Source organism: Oryctolagus cuniculus, chromosome 9 (assembly GCF_051225735.1).
Source record: "Oryctolagus cuniculus isolate XC-2025 breed Fujian yellow rabbit chromosome 9, ASM5122573v1, whole genome shotgun sequence".
In the NCBI taxonomy this organism is placed as follows: Eukaryota; Metazoa; Chordata; class Mammalia; order Lagomorpha; family Leporidae; genus Oryctolagus; species Oryctolagus cuniculus.
Window position 1 is genome coordinate 31,723,500 of NC_142875.1, and position 17,547 is coordinate 31,741,046.

Here is a 17,547-nt window from a genome sequence, read left to right on the forward strand (position 1 = left end):
TATCCTCAGGTTTAGACATTTCTCTTGATTTAGTCTTTTTTTAAAGATTTCAACTGTATTTTTTGTTTGAGTTATTGAGTTCTTTGTTTCCAGGACTTCTGTTTGATTCTCTTTCAGGATCTCTATCTCTTCACTGAATTTCTCATTCATATCATGCATTGATTTCCTGATTTCATTCAACCATCTTTATTTTCTGGTATCTCTTTCAGCATCCTTACAATCATTCCATTGCGTTCCTTACCAGACATTTCATCAATCTGATTTCTTTAGAGTCTGCTACTGAAGCGCCATTGTGCTCCTTTGTGGGTGTCACATTACCTTGCTTTTTCATACTTGCTGCATCCCTGTATTCACAGATTAGTTTTCTCTATCAATTTTAATGAATGCTACTCATAGGAAAAGACATTTTTTCTGAAGATATGTCTTTAGGTTTTGGTTGGTAAGCTATTTTGAACTTCCAGTTGGATACTACTGCTTACTATCCCTTTATCTTCTTTCACAGCCATGGATGGCAGTGGTAATAGGGACACAGAATGTTCCTTTCACACCCAGCAGTATTGTGTAGGTCTCAGTAGCAGCCTGTGGAACCATGTCTAGGGATTGCAGGGTCACCATCTCTCAGTCCATTGGAGCTAGGGTTATGGAAATGCATGCCTAGAATCCCAGAACAGTTATATTGGTACAATCATTGGTAGGAGCATGATCAGGGTCATAGTAGCACCAGCTCAAATTCAGGCAAGGGTGTCCAAGTCCTTACAGTGCTAGCCCTGTACATGACTTGCCATCTACCTGCTTTTTCTTCAAAATTACTCTCTCCATGTTATGTTTTCTTGCATTGGGGTAAGAATGGAAAGAGCAGTCCTATAACCACCTATTCTTTAACACTACAAGATGAAAAGAACCTATTGCCACTCAAGACCAGTGCAGCACAGGGTAGGGCCAAGACTCACCTTTTTATTGGCTGTCTACTGCTGAGGTGCACTGCCAACCCAAGGCCACTCTAACCAACCACTGATGATGCTGGTTGGGTACAAGACCAATTGACTGGGGCCAGAAGTCTCTACTTGGGACCAGAGCAAGTCCTGTGGCTCCATCCACAGGCACTAACTTGAAGACAGCGGTTTTTTGTTGTTGTTGTTGTTTTTATCTATTAGAGTCAAAGACCTCCAGACAGAGTGAATGGTGAATGGAGGTGGTCTTCCAAGAGAGGAAAAGACCCAAAAAGCTTTGTGGCACTCGAGTTTTTAAGTACAATTTTGGGGACAAAATTGTCAATCAGTAAGGTGGAGACAAACCCAACAAGAGACATGTTTTGCAATTCTTTATCCTTTCTGGCTTGTTCATGATAAAACAAAAAACCATCACAAGGGTGGGATACCTAATTTGTTTTCACAATAAACTGAGAACTCAGAAGGGTGAAGTCACCACTTTCATGATAAGATTGGAAGCTCCCAAGGAATGGGCAGGCAGGCCCTGCTGACTTTGCTAAGGATAACTTTTTGGGGGGAACACTTTCCACTCAATTTCCAGACTTGCCTATTAACCCATGACTTCTCACATTTCCCCCTCAACAAGAAAGGAGCCTAACTTCTGTTAGGGGGACTGGACAATAATCTTATGGCTCTTCATGCTGAAAAGGGGCATAGTTGGGAAGGGCAGTCAAGACAGGGTTCCAGCAAGAGGTAGCTTCTCATGGGAGACAGCAGTGCTGGCTTGCAGAAACCACTTCCATCCAAGGTTTCATGTGCATGGCAACCTAGAATTTCACTGTTTTTCACTGTTTCAAGTATGGTGAAAATGAATTTAACAAGCAGTTTCAACTCACAGGATCTGAAACAAAAGACAGAGAGGACCTAAAAAAGTTTTTGTATAAACCTCAAGCAAGTTTTCCCATTGAGAGGCAAATAGAAACTGACAGAAGGGGACATGATAATAATCAGGTGGGCTTTAAGGCCTTGCCAGTTACTAAGGCCAGCCTATCTGTCTCTTCACACGGGATACATCATCAGGGAGGTGTGAACCTCATTAGGTAAGGCCCTGTTGACTTACATTACCTAGCTAGCCTGGAGAGGACCATGATCATTATAGTCTGCATGGTGATGGTTTTATCGGATCTATGAGACAGTCCTGTGATTATTTTGCTGCCCAGGGGCCAGAGTCTCACTCCTGGTTGGGCAAGGGTGATAAAGGCAGTTTCTTAGTCACCCAATAATTTGTGTGCACCTGAGTCACAACTACAGTGTTCCATGCTTGCAGATGCATACCAAGCTAACAAGAGGCAGGGAATGGAGCAGTAGTGATCCAGGCCGAAGCACTCATTTGTCCTACCTCCTGATGCTAGGAAAAGTCTTGAGGGTTTGTCGGTGAGTGGTGGCCTGGGTATAAGCACTTCTATTCTCTTTCTAGTTCTGAGTCTCACTTCAGTGGACAAGCCCTGAACTCTTAAGCCAAAACCTTGGGCTCACTCTCTTCCCCTCCTTTTCTGTGACTGAAACCTTCCTCCTTGCTCTCTATCTGAAGTTGAGGGAGAGGTGGTGGAGGACGTTTTCTTATGCTGAAATGAGGCGTTGTGGCTCCCACCTGGCTGACTTGATGTGTCAGTGGCTATTCAAATTGATATTTGTGAGATCACTGGAGTACCTTACTCACCTATTATCTTGCTCCAATCTCAAATTTATGCTTTAAATGCCATGATTATTTGAGGAATTATGACAAAAAATGCCATATGAACAAAACAACTTGCTATAACTTATAGCAAAGATAGTATTTCCTCATTTCAAAAATATCCTGCAATATTCAAAATTGTGGCAGAAACACAGAGAAAAGATTGTCTGCAATTTAGCTCAAGCAGAAGGTTGTCAGTTTTGGATTTAGGGAACAGTGGTAAGGCTAGTTTTCCCACACAATGTATTTTTGAATAAAAGGTAGACCTAAAAGTAATTTCATGAACTAAATCTCTTGCCTGAGGATGCCAGTATAATTCCTGTGTCCAATAAAAGACATTCCACAATCTCTTGGTCTTCTAAAAATCATTTCTCAGAGAAAAAGGGAAGACCTGATCTCTATCCAATTTTTAAATGCACAAGTTTTACATCAAAGAAAATTATTAGAAATATATTCAATAAAACCATTAAGAGATTACTTCTGAATTTTGTGTATATTTGTATTTTTAATATTTTCTAAATTTCTATATTAAAATGAATATTATGGGGCTGGCATATTAAAGTCCCAGGCCTGCAATAGATTAAAGTCAGCATCCAATATGGGTGCCGGTTCAAGTCCCAGCTACTTCATTTTCAATCCAGCTCTCTGCTGTGGCCTGGGAAAACAGCAGAAGATGGCCCAAGTCCTTGGGCCCCTATGCCTGTGTGGGAGGTCTGAAGGAAACTGCTGGCTCCTAGCTTCAAATGGGCTCAGCTCTGGACATTGCAGCAATTTGGGGAGTGAACCATTGGATGGAAGACCTCTCTCTCCCTCTCTCTGTCTCTACCTCTCTCTGTAACTCTTTCAAATAAATAAAGTAAATCTTAGAAAAATGTAAAGTGAATATTATTTCAAGCATATGTTATAGCTAAAAATCCTCAATATGTTGACAATCAAATGCGTATGAAAAAGAAATCAAGACTCACTTAAACAGATGTGTTTTTTTTCTCCTGAGTCCTTCTCTTCAGACTTAGAACTTTAGGGAAAATATATTATAAACTTGGAAAATTATTATTTCTATTATTTTACACAGATTAACCAAGTTTGAGTTTATATTTTTAAAAACATCCTTTATTTTACTCTATTGGCCCTCTGGTTGATTTTCCTTGATTTTTTGAATCATATTGTTTTACTTAGTGCTACACATAGTGCACATTCTTGGAAATACTGGTGTATTTGTCTCATAAAACACTGTGTTTTCCTTCATGCAGTTGGCACTGTTCCTGTGCCAGTCACCCCTGGGTGGTCATCTCACCTATTTAGATACATTATATAGGTATGTATGAATTTGCACTGGAGGCCCTATTATAACAATTCAAATTACATAATGCCTTGATGTCTAAAAACTGAATGCAGAAATTTTTCATTGTATGGGATTCAAAGAAGTAATGACATTCATTGCAAGTAATTCAAGTAATATTTATGGGAGCAGAATGTCACTAATGGGCACCATTAACTGGCCCTGCCATACACCCAAAGCCTAACAATAGACTGAGGATTAATTCACAGCATTGGAATAAGTTTACAGTAAGAGCTCCAATGCACAGAGGTGGAAATTCAGTTTCACTGGGGATAGTGGTCTTCTTTTGTGCCCTTCCTCCACCAATTTATGTTTCACAGTCTGTATGTGAAACAAGTTCCTTTTTTGCTTCAGTTGATTCAAAGACCAATAATGTTTTATTTTTTGGCAAAATATCATCCAGCCACAATTATCATTCCCTTCCGCAATTTTATGGCCTCTCGCACTCATGCATCTTTGTCTCTGTCATGTCTTGAAAGAATCTTATGCCATCTGAGCTGCATATGAGATCATGCAAAGGAATATCCCAGAGGAAGGATGTGACACCATGATACTTCCTTTAACTTCTTTTGGTTTTCCTGAGTCTCTCTAAAATCACCACTGAGTAGCATTCACTACTTGTTCCGTTTTACTATCAGCCTGTTTCTAAGGGGTTATAGTGAGACAAAACGGCATATATAGAAACTTGAGATTTAGTTCACTTTCATTAAAAGGGGGGAGAATTTAAAAGATACTATGAAGAGATACTGAAGGAATGATAAAACTATGTACTCTCACATATTATATTAGAAATTAAATACCTAATGTAATTTTTATAAATTAATGACAAATGAAGTAAAGATGAAAGCTATAGTTAATAATCCTCAATATTCCAAAGTAAAAAGCAAGTTCTTTTCATTACTAAATATCTTTTTTTGTAAAGATATTGATTGTTTGATCCAATTTTCATGCTCACTTATATACCTATAAACTTTTCCTGGACATATTTGATAGCTAATATTGATATTCATTTTTAAGTTTTTTATTGCATTTGTCTTCTCTTTCTTTATGTACTGGTTATTCATTGTTTCCCTAAAATTCCTGGTCTTCAAAATATGAAGCTTACAATAGACAATACATCTGCTGCCGACTACGTTTTGATGATAGAATTAAGGGGTATTGTGGCTCCTTTAGCAAGACAATAAACTAACTGGATAAATACTGGAACAAAATGGTGAGAAATCTGAATCTTAAACTGCTTCAACTTTAATGAATATGGTATCACACACACACACACACATAATAGCATTAAGATGAGTTAAAAGTCTTTAATATGCAAAACACTTTTTCTCAGTTGGAAGATTATAAAGCAACGTGTTTATCCTTGTACGTTCTGACACTTGGGCTTTGGAAAAATAATTCTCTCAGTACCATTGAAATCCTTATATCTATACCCATATAGATTGACTGCCTATGCTTCAACCTAGAGAAATGATTATTTTAAAGATTTGCCTTTTTAGAGACTTCATAAGAATCTATCTAGAAGTCTATAGCTTATGTTATAATTTGAACTTTGTAAATTAGTGTCTTTATCAAAAAGAATTTTCTATCCCTAGAACACTAAACATTATTTATTCAAAGCCACCTCTTAGACCCAGCATTGAGGTGCAGCTTATTAATGGGCCATGAAACACTGATAATCAATATCAGATCACTGGTTGGAGTCCTGGCTGCTTCACTTCCAGTCCAGTTTCCTGTTAGTTGGCCTAGCAATGAAGCATATTATGGCCCACGTGCTTGGGCTCCTACCACCCATGCATAAAACCTGGATGGAATTCCAGGCTCCTGGTTTTGGCTTGGAGAAGCCTTGGCCTTGCAGCCACTGGGAAAGTGAACCAGAGGATGGAAGAGCTCTACCTATCATCTATCTACCTATCATCTATCTATCTATGTATCTATCTCTCACTCTGCCTTTCAAATAAACAAATCCTTAAAAATGCCTACCTAGGGCCAGTGCTGTGATGCAGCCGGTAAAACTGCTGCCTGTAGTGCCAGCATCCTATATGGGTGCCGTTCAAGTTCCGACAGCTCCGCTTCCAATGCAGTTTTCTGCTATAGCCTGGAAAAGCAGTAGTAGATGGCCCAAGTCCTTGGGTCCCTGCACTTGCGTGGAAAGACCCACAGGAAGCTCCTGACTCCTAGCTTTGGAAGGGCGCAGCTCCAGCCATTGCGGCCAATTGGAGAGTGAACCAGAGGATGAAAGATTTCTTTCTCTCTTTCACTCTCTCTCTCTCTGACTCTCCTTCTCTCCGTGTGTAACTCTGACTTTCAAATAAATAAAAAAATAATCTTGATCAAAAAATGCCTACCTCTTCTATTCTATAGCAGAATGATAAGTGTTTAAATATTAAGCTAATGTACAGAATGCCTGGATTGTTTTCTGTTTGCTTTTTTTTTTTTTTTTTTTTTAACAGGCAGAGTGGACAGTGAGAGAGAGAGAGAGAAAGATCTTCCTTTGCCGTTGGTTCACCCTCCAATGACCCCCATGGCCGGCACGCTGTGGCAGGCACACCGCGCTAATCCGATGGCAGGAGCCAGGTACTTCTCCTGGTCTCCCATGGGGTGCAGGGCCCAAGCACTTGGGCCATCCTCCACTGCACTCCCTGGCCACAGCAGAGAGCTGGCCTGGAAGGGGGGCAACCGGGACAGAATCCGGCACCTCAACCAGGACTAGAACCCGGTGTGCCGGCGCCGCAAGGTGGAGGATTAGCCTAGTGAGCCGCGGCGCCGGACTTGTTTGCTTGTTTTGATTTTAACATTTATAGCACAAAAAAGAATAAGTTTAACTACTTTCTTTTTAATTGCTATGTATGTCTTTGAGAGGCAAAGAGAAAGAGAGAGAGATCCCACCTGCTGGTTATTTCCCCAAATGGCCAAGGCTGGGCAGATCAGAAGCGGGGAACTGGGAACTCAATCCAGGTACATCACAAGGGGGACAGGTTACCAACCACTTAAGCCATCGCTGCTGCATCCCAGAGCCTGCATTTATGGGAAACTGGAATCAGGAGCCAGAGTCAGGATATAAACTCAGGGATTCCAATACAAGACATAACCAGCATCTTAACCACTAGGCCAAAACTGCTCCAGAACAAGAAAATTTTAAAATTTGTCATATCAAGTACACAAATGGCTAATCACCTCATTCAGAAAGTACATTAAATCAATTTTATGTACATACTTTAGGCAATCTTAAAATTTCTTAAAAACCTTCAAGATTCATGTTAATGAAATACAATGCACATTTGCATTTAGTTGTTTTATTTGATAGTCCCTGTTACGGCAGCATCATATTCAGAGTGTTGGCTTCTCTAACCATGCTACTTGCAACCAATTCTTGATAACTTGTTCTGGTTTATAACATGATCGAAATGCCCTTAAATCTCAGTCTGTGAAATGTGTTCCCTTACCCCATATCCCCCCTTCACCTATTTCCATTTCAACATCTAGCATACTTCCCTGAAGGCAATATGAAATTTGGCCACGAATAGTTGCTAAAAGTAAGAGGTGGTGGCAGCAAAAAGTCATTAGCTGTATAAATTTGGCTGGAGATCAGCAATGTTGGTTATAATCAACATCTTGGTAATGACTTAGATTCTGTTAAGAATGAGAGGAGCCAAACATTACCAACTAGAAATGGCTAGCCCCATATGCCAAAGTCAGAAAGAAGTGATTGAAGCAAAATACCCTTCCCACTCTAACCCTGTACCTATTTAGAAAGACTGTTGTTCAATCTTGTATTGCCCAAAGCTACAGGTAGTAGGTCAAATTTAATAAGGAGCCTAATTCCAATTAGTAATGCCATCTTTATAGAGCAAAGTAGTTTTGTGGAAAGAACTCTAGGCAGTAGGTCAAGAAAACTAGCACCAGTTCCATGCATTTTAAGTCCAAGAGCTTTTACTGAGAGCAGACACCATGAAGCTATACCATGTGCAGGAAAGCAGGCTATGATAAGACATCACTGCTGACCCTTAAGAAGTTTAGCTTACAACTTGTGCTTAAAATTTCATAGTTTTTGTTAGCCTCTAAGTTTTCAACTTAAACATGAAAATAATTATGTGTACCTCAATAGACTTCACATACATATTAAAATGTTCAGCAAACTCACAGATGAGAAAAAAATGATCTTGTCTAGACTGATCACAACTCACAGCAACAAATCCCCTATTTACGCCACTATGTAGTTTACTCCACATATCTTCTTTGTTCTCATGTTTTATTAGAACAGCTACAACTAAAGAAATGAGCCCTTGATAGATGCTTACTACATTTTATCTTTCTACAAATAATTTCTTGGTCACTTACATCTGTTTGCAATCAATATGTTTCCATGGAAACATATTAGACACCTATTTTGCACCACTAGGGAAGGATTATCTGAAAGCCACAGTGAAGAAACTTTTACTAGGAAGCCAGGATGACATTTAGCGACATACAAGTAGTAAACAAGGAAGATTATTTAGAAATAAGTGTTATAAAATTAAAATATAAAATTTGAGGAAAATGAGGGGGAGAAATGAGACAACAAGTGAAAAAGGAAATCATTAAGATAGTAATTTTCTCTGCTACATCTTTCTAATACTGTTTTCATGCAAGCTTCTCAAGAAAAAGGTAAACCACTTACAAAATAAGCAAGCGGCTTGATAGTGTGATTTAGGACCACATTAAAAAAAATCATCTCTGTATTACATGTCCACATCAGTAATCCTTTGGGATTTATCCACTTTAGTGACTTTATTAAAGCTTTTTTTTAAAAGATTTATTTATGTATTTGCAAGTCAGAGTTACACAGAGAGAGGAGAGGTAGAGAGAGAGAGAAATAGATAGTCAGAGAGAGAGAAAGGGGCCGGGGGGGGGGGGGGAAGGTCTTCCATCCAATGGTTCACTCCCTAATTGGCCGCAATGGCCAGAGCTGTGTTGAACCAAAGTCAGGAGCTTCTCCTGGTCTTCCACATAGGTGAAAGGGAACAAGGATTTGGACCATCTTCCACTGCTTTCCCATGCCATAGCAGAGAGCCAGATTGGAAGTGGAGCAGCTAAGACTCGAACCGGTGCCTATATGGGATGCTGATGCTTCAGGCCAAGGCATTAACCCACTGAGCCACAGTGCCAGCCCCAAAGCATGTTGCTTTAATAAATACAAATATAAATAAATAAATTAAAATTAATAATAAAGCATTCACTTAATATAAGGCCAAGCAGTGTCATAAATAAACAAAAGCAGGCATGGAAAGCCAAGACACTGTGGCAAAAAAAAACCTAAATGAAAGATCTCTTTGTGTGAGATCCCAGCAGAAAGAATGGGCCATCAAAGAAGGAGGTACCTTTCTCCGAAGGGAGGAGAGAACTTCCACTTTGACTATGACCTTGTCTAAATATGATCGGAGTTGGCAAAATCAAAAGGCTTCCATAGCCTTGGCAACCCATGACAAGAGCCTCGGGTGATTACTGACGCCATAAACAAGGGTGTCAATTGTTAAATCAACAACAGGAGTCACTGTGCACTTACTCCCCATGTAGGATCTCTGTCCTTAATGCATTGTACTATGTGAATCAATGGTATAACTAGTAATCAAACAGTACTTTACATTTTGTGTTTCTGTGTGGGTGCAAACTGTTGAAATCTTTACTTAATATATACTAAATTGATCTTCTGTTATATAAAGATAATTGATGGCCGGTGCCGCGGCTCACTAGGCTAATCCTCCACCTTGCGGCCCCAGCACACCGGGTTCTAGTCCCAGTCGGGGCGTCAGATTCTGTCCGGGTTGCCCCTCTTCCAGGCCAGCTCTCTGCTGTGGCCAGGGAGTGCAGTGGAGGATGGCCCAAGTCCTTGGGCCCTGCACCCCATGGGAGACCAGGAGAAGTATCTGGCTCCTGCCATTGGATCAGCGCGGTGTGCCGGCCTCAGCGCGCCGACCACGGGGGCCATTGGAGGGTGAACCAACAGCAAAGGAGGACCTTGCTCTCTGTCTCTGTCTCTCTCTCTCACTGTCCACTCTGCCTGTCAAAAAATTAAAAAAAAAAAAGATAATTGAAAATGAATCTTGATGTGAATGGGATGGGAGAGGAAGCGGGAGATGGGAGGGTTGTAGGTGGGAGGGAGGTTATGGGGGGGGGAGCAACTGTAATCCAAAAGCTGTACTTTGGAAATTTATATTTATTAAATAAAAGTTAAATAAATAAATAAACCAACAAAAGGCGAATGGGTAGCAAAGAGATTTTGACTATGTAGAGGGATTTGGTGAGGTGTCATCTGAATGGGAGAATCTGAGTGGAATTGCTCAGTAAGGGAACTAGACCTCCATGGAACACAGTGAGAAAGCTGACACTGGGGTAGAAAATGCCAACATTAAAAGAGAATTATGATCCTTGAATGGAAAGTCTTATCTAGTTGTTGCTACTTCTCAAAATTTCTTAAAACTGATCCCCTTTACATTTTTAATTTTAGAAAAGATCCTTGCTCTCTAAAGTCTCCCAGGTATGTGTAAGATTTTCTGTAAGGGGCCAAGTGCAGTGTAGCTGATAAAATCACCACCTGCAGTACTGGCTTCCCATATGGGCACTGATTTGAGTTCCAGCTGCTCCTCTTCCTATCCAGCTCTCTGCTATGGCCTGGGAAAGCAGCAGAGGCTGGCCCAAGTACTTGGGCCCCTGCACCTGTGTGGGAGACCTAGAAGAAGTCCTGGCTTCTGGTTTCGGATCGGCCCAGCTCTGGCCATTGCAGCCATTTGGGGAATGAACCATCAGATGGAAGACCTCTCTCTCTCTCTCTCTCTCTCTCTCTCTGCCTCTCTGTAACTCTGCCTTTCAAATAAATAAATAAATCTTTACAAAAAAAAAAAAGACCTTTTGTAACACTTCATGAGAAAGTGGTATTCTCATTTAACAGATTACTTTGTTCAAAGATTCAATTATTGATTCATAAATCATGTAGTGAGTTTCTACAAGTAAGGTCTTCTGCCCTGATCTGAAGACAAAACGGTAAGCTAAGGAAAGAAGTCCCTGACCACATGACCACATGATGTGGTGGCAAGATAGACTGGTAAACAGACCAATAAGAGAGTAAGAGATAAACTACACATATCGAATTCCCTTGCTGAAACAGTGTGTAGGCAGAATACTAGATGAACTGGAGAAGGAATACAAAGGCTTCCTGAGGACACTTAACTATATGGGTACTTCAAAAAATTATAGAAACATTGAACTAAGGTATGGGTTTATTTTGGAATAAAAATTTTAAATACAAGTAGGTTTTTTTTATAAAACACATTATCCACATATTAAAAAAGAAATTTTCCCACCAAGATAAATTCATACTTTTAATTCCAATTTTCATGAACTTTTGAAGTACCCTCTTGTAAGGGACTTTTTGGAAAAGGCAAGGCAAAACTGATGAAAGGAAGAACCTTGCCAGTGAAGACAAGGAAAGTAATTGAACTTTAAAAAAAAAAGATTTATTATTTATTTATTTGAAAGGCAGAGTTACAGAGAGGCAAAGCAGAGAGAGAAAGAGAGGGAGAGAGAGAGAGGTTCCACTGGTTCACTCTCCAAATGGCCACAACGGCCAGAGCTGGGCCAATCCGAAGCCAGGAGCCTAGAGTTTCTTCTGGATCTCCTACATAGGTGCAGGGGACCAAGGACTTGGGCCATCTTCTACTGTTTTCCCAGGCCATAGCAGCGAGCTGGATCAGAAGTGAGCAGCAGGTACATGAACCAACACTCATATGGTATGCTGGCACTGTAGGCAGCAGCTTTACCAGCAACACCACAGCACTGGCCTTGGGAATTGAACTTTGAAAATCAGTGAGAGCCACTGAAGGTTTTTAATTGAGTGAGCAACAACGTTTTTTGTTTTTTGTTTTTTTCTTAATTTTATTTACAAGGCAGAGACACACAGAGAGAGATAGAGACAGAAACAAAAAGAGATTTCTCACTTGCTCATTCACTCTACAAACATCTATAACAGCTGGGGCAGGGCCAGGCCAGGACCTGAGAACTCAATCCAGAGCTCCCACGTAGGTTGCAATAGGAATTCTAAGCCATTCTAATATGGAATGGGAACATTACAAGCTGGATTTATTCTATGCCAAACACCCACCTTGAAGAAAACTATTTGGAAAATGATTCTGGCATTATGGAAAATTAGCTGGTGCAGGATAAGAGGCCAGATTGATATATAACAAGAATTCAATAAGTGTTACTAGAATTAGGGTGAGCAAATAAGTCACAGAAGAATGTTCATGTTAGAGAGGAACAATAGACAAATTACAAAGCTGAGTTAAGGAAATCTACTCTGCAAGCACTTAGGAAATAAAAGCAACAAGCAAATAAGGTAAGAGTAAGGAGAGTAAAGGTGGTAGGTATGTGTGTTACAAACAAGAGTAAATAATTCAACATATTTATAGGCTGAAAATAAGATGTCAGAATGAGAACAAAGGAAAAAAACAAAAGGATACCCTGATCGAGTACAAAGAAAATCTGATGCTCAAAGTTTTGAAGAAAAAAGTGTAGTGGTCAGTCAGGAATTGAAGAACAGGTTAGGGAGAGACTGGGTGATATGAATACACACTTTCATGGGTTCTTTTTCTCTGGGAGGCAAGAGATAAAGTCCCTGATTAAAAGTGAAAGGGTGAGTGTAGTTGTTGGAGAAGAGTGGCAGGCTCTTCAGCATCTGCTTTGGGAAAACAACATCGATTAGAACCCAGAGGGAGTATTGCCAAGGAGAATCATAGTTGCAGCCAAGTTGGAAGCCACTGCATGACTCTGGATCTTCTCAGAAAAGAGTAAGTCCTGAAAACACCAACTTTTCCAACGTTATTCATGGGGAAAGGCAATGAACTGTAGTCTTGGGACAAAGGATGTTCCAAATATTAATCAGCTTGAATATGACAACCTATGGAGAACAGCTTGAAGCAAGAAGATGAAACAGGTAAGAATAAGCCAAGATGCCAAAGTTGTTAATGGGGTAAACAGAAATAAATGAGGAGGCAAAGGTCAGAACCTGAGCAGAATTAGTAAACCCTGTAGTCAGTGTAGGCTTGGTTCAAACACATTTTGCAAATGCAGCAATCTGACAGCTGCGTTCATTTTACTGATGGTAAGTTGAGTTCCAGCTTGGTCCAGACAAGACACTTACAAGGGTGTTTGTGGATACAGGATTCATTATTTTCTCTAGCAAACCGCAAAGCCCTGAAGCAGAAATAAAGAAATCATATAATTGGAATAACTCAGTTTTTGATATTACCTGGACAACAATCTTAAAAAGTTAACTAAAACAATGATCCAGGGAAGCTAGAGAATGTGCTGTTAGCAGAAGTCAGCTGAGAATCTAGAGAGTAGGGAACTCGGTGGCTTAAGAGGTAAGTGGAGGACAGAGAGTGAAACAGGTGGTTTTATCTACTGAGAAGTAGATAAATGTCCAAATGGTTTGTGATTCACAATTGAAGTTTCCACTGCACATGAGCAGCTAGAATAAAGAAAATGGACAAAGAAAGAATATGATGCTAGTTCTTGTAAAGGAAAAAAAAATCAGCCAAAAGGAAGCAATCACATGATGGGTCTTCTCAGTGAGCATCAGGAAGACTATGTCAAAAGCAGAAAGTGAAAAATCTCACAAACAAAACAGACATTTAGGAACACTTCATAAACAAACGTCTTTTATCACAGGCCCTTAAGTGCTGCAAACCTGAGGTGTGAATCAGAAATTAACTGTTATTTTCATAACATTTTCCTGTTTACAATGTACTTTGCCCTCTACTCACTTAGGTGATTCTTTGGGAGGTGACCCATGCCCCAGTGCCACTTTACAGAAACTAAAACTCATGCTAAGGAGGTTCCTCTTCCCAAGTGCCACACAGTATGAATACAGCAACTTCACATCCACACTAAGATTCAGAAAAATAGTGTGCATCCCTAAAGACAGAAATATCAGCTACTACATTCAGATTTATTGTATATAACTGTGTAGACTAATTCATTGGTGTTCTACATGAAGAAAACTGATATTGAATAAGTTACGATACTGTTTTGCCATTATGAGAAATCATTGTATCTTTTATCACTAAGTAACTTGTATAAATATTAATCTATATACTTGGACAAATTCATAATGACTCCATATATCCACCGCGAAGGCCCCATTTCTGTTTATTACTTATAAGATATTTCTTGCTGATTTTCTATTACATCATTTAAAATATTGATCTTCAGCCATTACCCACATGATCATGAATCAAGGCCTGTGTGCTTTTGTGCTGCAGCTGAAGACACTCATCCAATGTTATCATGACATAGAAACAAAAATTTTGCAATTTCATAAGAAAATTTGCTGAAATTAGTTGAATACAATCTGAATTATTTGTTAACTATCAGTGGCTGCAAAAAGTAGGTCACAATACATGCTTTCTCAGTAAACTTTCAAAGCAGTTAGTTTGTAGGCATTATGCTTCCTCTACACTCCGCACAAAGTTCTTTCTGTTTATTAGAGTATATGTTACATATATCTTTGTACTTTCCACTAATGGCTTGCAAACAGCCCTGGGTCACTATCAGGTTATTCTGACAACTTAAATAGTCTGACAGTCCTCCCAGATGGGTTCTGAATATAAGCATGAGCTCTTTACCATCATAATACATAAACCCATCAAATTAACTATGGAGGAAGAAGTTAAACGTCGAGTCTCCAATTCCTTATTACCTAATGTCTTTTCTAAAGCTTCCAGCTCCCAGACTGACAATTACCACATCACATGCTTACTGCTTCCCTTATTATCTTATTATCTTTTCTTAATTCCCTCTGCAATTAAGATCATATCCAGTGTGTTTGGAGGAAAGGTGATCTGGATGAGACTTCCTAAGATGTTATCTGATGCAGGCACTGAAGCTGTGATGAGAATCTAATAAAAGAGTAATATTGACATGAAGGGATTAATGTTTTCATTTTTAAAATGAAAATGTTCAAAATGTTTTTCAGTTGCTTTGCTTTGTAGAGAGGATGGGGTTGTTTGGGTTCTTGTCTCATTTTTATTTTATCATATGAAAAGTGATTTATACTATCATCTGCATTGGAAATATGATCCTCAGAATCCCCTTCCCTGCATAAATCCAAATTCCCGTGGGCCACAAGAAATATCTGCAGTTACATTTCAAAGGTGAAAGTGAAGCAGCATGCCTTATGCTTTCACACTAAGAAGCCAAAGCAAAGCGTCAAGTGTGTTTCCACTCAGGGCCGTTGTTGCCAAGAGACTGGTTTCCCTGGTCTGAAAAGGGCGGAAGCCAGTCCTCGGTCACTAAAGCAAGCACAGGATCTCCTTCAGCATCTGCAAATCATGGGTCAGTGTGTGCAGCTTCTGCAGCAGCAAAAGCACTTGCTCATCCAACTTCTGCTGGTCTCTCCCTCTTGCTTCTGTGGCTCTTGTGCCAGTTCTGTGTTTAGCTCCACAGTAAAGGGCACCGATTTTATATTAAACTTCCAGCAGCAGCATTGATGCTGAGGTTCAGATGAGGCAAGACATCCAAAAAGTCCAGCTGACTCTCAGGTGTTATGATTTGTCCTGACTTTCCCCCATTTCACCTTCTTTCCTTCAGCATGATCAGCCTTGCTGACTTCAGGCCTAGCTTCTATTGGAGAATCAACAAGCTATGCCAATCTATTTAACCAGCTCCCAGAAACATGTAATGTTAAAGCTCTGATAAATCCACTAATCCCTATCACTCCTAGAGGCTCTGTTATTCTGATCCAAACTTGGCTAAAGAAACATGTACACCTGTTATACTCAAGGGGGTTATAGGAGTACTTAATAAAATATACTTGTTACATGTAACCAGTTAAATTTTGTGGTGGTAAGAAAGAAAATACCAGATTTAGTGCTTTAGGTTGAGATTCTTCAGTTTTTTTCTTGTCAAATAATTTTATATTTAAAAAGTTTCCCATGAGTAATATGTTAATAATATAAAACCATTAAAAACTGAAGATTTCCTCCATCAGATCATTCTGAAAATTACATCCAAGCAGAAACTAATGGATCATAAGAGAACAATGTTCTTAATTAGAACATGGGCAAGCTTTGTGTTTCTAATCATTGAATCTATTTCCTAGGTTTGAACATCTTGAAACATTAATTCTTCTTTCAAACTTAGGAAAATAAGATAATTCATTAAAGCTCTTTCCAGACACGAAAAGTATTTCAGAGGAAGACACTGACAATAGGTAAGTGCAACCAGGAATTAAGCTAATAAGACATTATGATATGAATGTGTAACCCTTCCTCATGCTGTTGATTTCATTCATATCACATGCTTAATTACCTTTCACTTTACCATATCTCACAGAGGGGTAACATGCTTGCATACAATCTCAGAGGGAAAGCTGGAGTTTAAGACACAGTTAAATATTGATATAGTTTGCTAGCTTTGTTTCTGGCATTATGTTTCTTTTACATATTGAAGCAATAGGACACTCAACATCTCAATCATTCAGTTGCTGATGCTCAGAAGGGAAAGACCCAGCTCTCGCCTACAATGTAGCAAAATGTATCAGGAGGATGTTAGCCTGTGCCAAGGCTTCAGAGGAGAGAACTTACTCAAAACAACATGGTGGAAGGATGTGGAATATTACTGCTTTGCATCTGAAAATGAGCAAAAGGAGAAGAAAAATGTTAAAGTGGAGTCCACATGGTGAAAACGGGATTCTGTGGTGAGAACTCTACTACCACCTTGGGAGCTCACAAAAAGCTGTTTGCATTTTTCCATAAATCCCTCTACTAAAGCCTAAATGCAATGTTCAGTAAAGCCACAATTTGTAGCAAATATTGTGTGTGAGTTGATTCTTCTGAAGAAAATTTGAAAATGTCTGGATTTCTCATTGGGTCACATAAAGTCCGTATAAGTCTTTTCCAAAAGAAACCTTTTCTTTCTAAGGCAAAGAAGGTTCATTCAAATGTCTGGATTAAAAATTTTCAATAGTAAATGGATTATCATAAGTACCCCCACTAACCACAATATAAGACAAAATTAAAAACTACAACTAACTTTGTTAAAAATGAGACTATGTCAATTGAAAGATGAAGGAAAACATTTATGAAGAAGTGAGTATTCATGTAAGTCCTGAAAGGTAAAAAAGATTTTTTTAAAGAGTTAGTTTTTACTTGAAAGTCAGAGTTACACAGAGAGAGAAGGAGAAGCAGAGAGAGAGAGAGGTCTCCCATCCACTGGTTCACTCCTCAGATGGCCACAACTGCCGGAGCTGTGTCAATCTGAAGCCAGGAGCCAGGAGCTTCCTCCAGGTCTCCCACGTGGGTGCAGGGGCCCAAGGACTTGGGCCATCTTCCACTGTTTTTGCAGACCATAGCAGAGAGCTGGATTGGAAGTAGAGCAGCCGGGTCTCAAACCGGTGCGCATATGGGATGCCGGCATTGCAGGCAGTGGTTTTACCCACTACGCCACAGTGCCAGCCCAGGTGAATAAGATTTTAAAATACATAATAGAATTATAGATATTGCCAACAA

General features: G+C 39.6%; 1 long non-coding RNA gene across 1 annotated transcript; it reads left to right on the top strand.

The window, feature by feature from the left end:
• Positions 1–12,609: 12,609 nt before the first annotated feature.
• Positions 12,610–16,849, top strand: LOC138843686 (uncharacterized). Its single transcript, XR_011378618.2, has 3 exons — positions 12,610–12,971; positions 16,140–16,250; positions 16,490–16,849. It is a non-coding gene; the product is annotated as an uncharacterized LOC138843686 (long non-coding RNA).
• Positions 16,850–17,547: the final 698 nt, after the last annotated feature.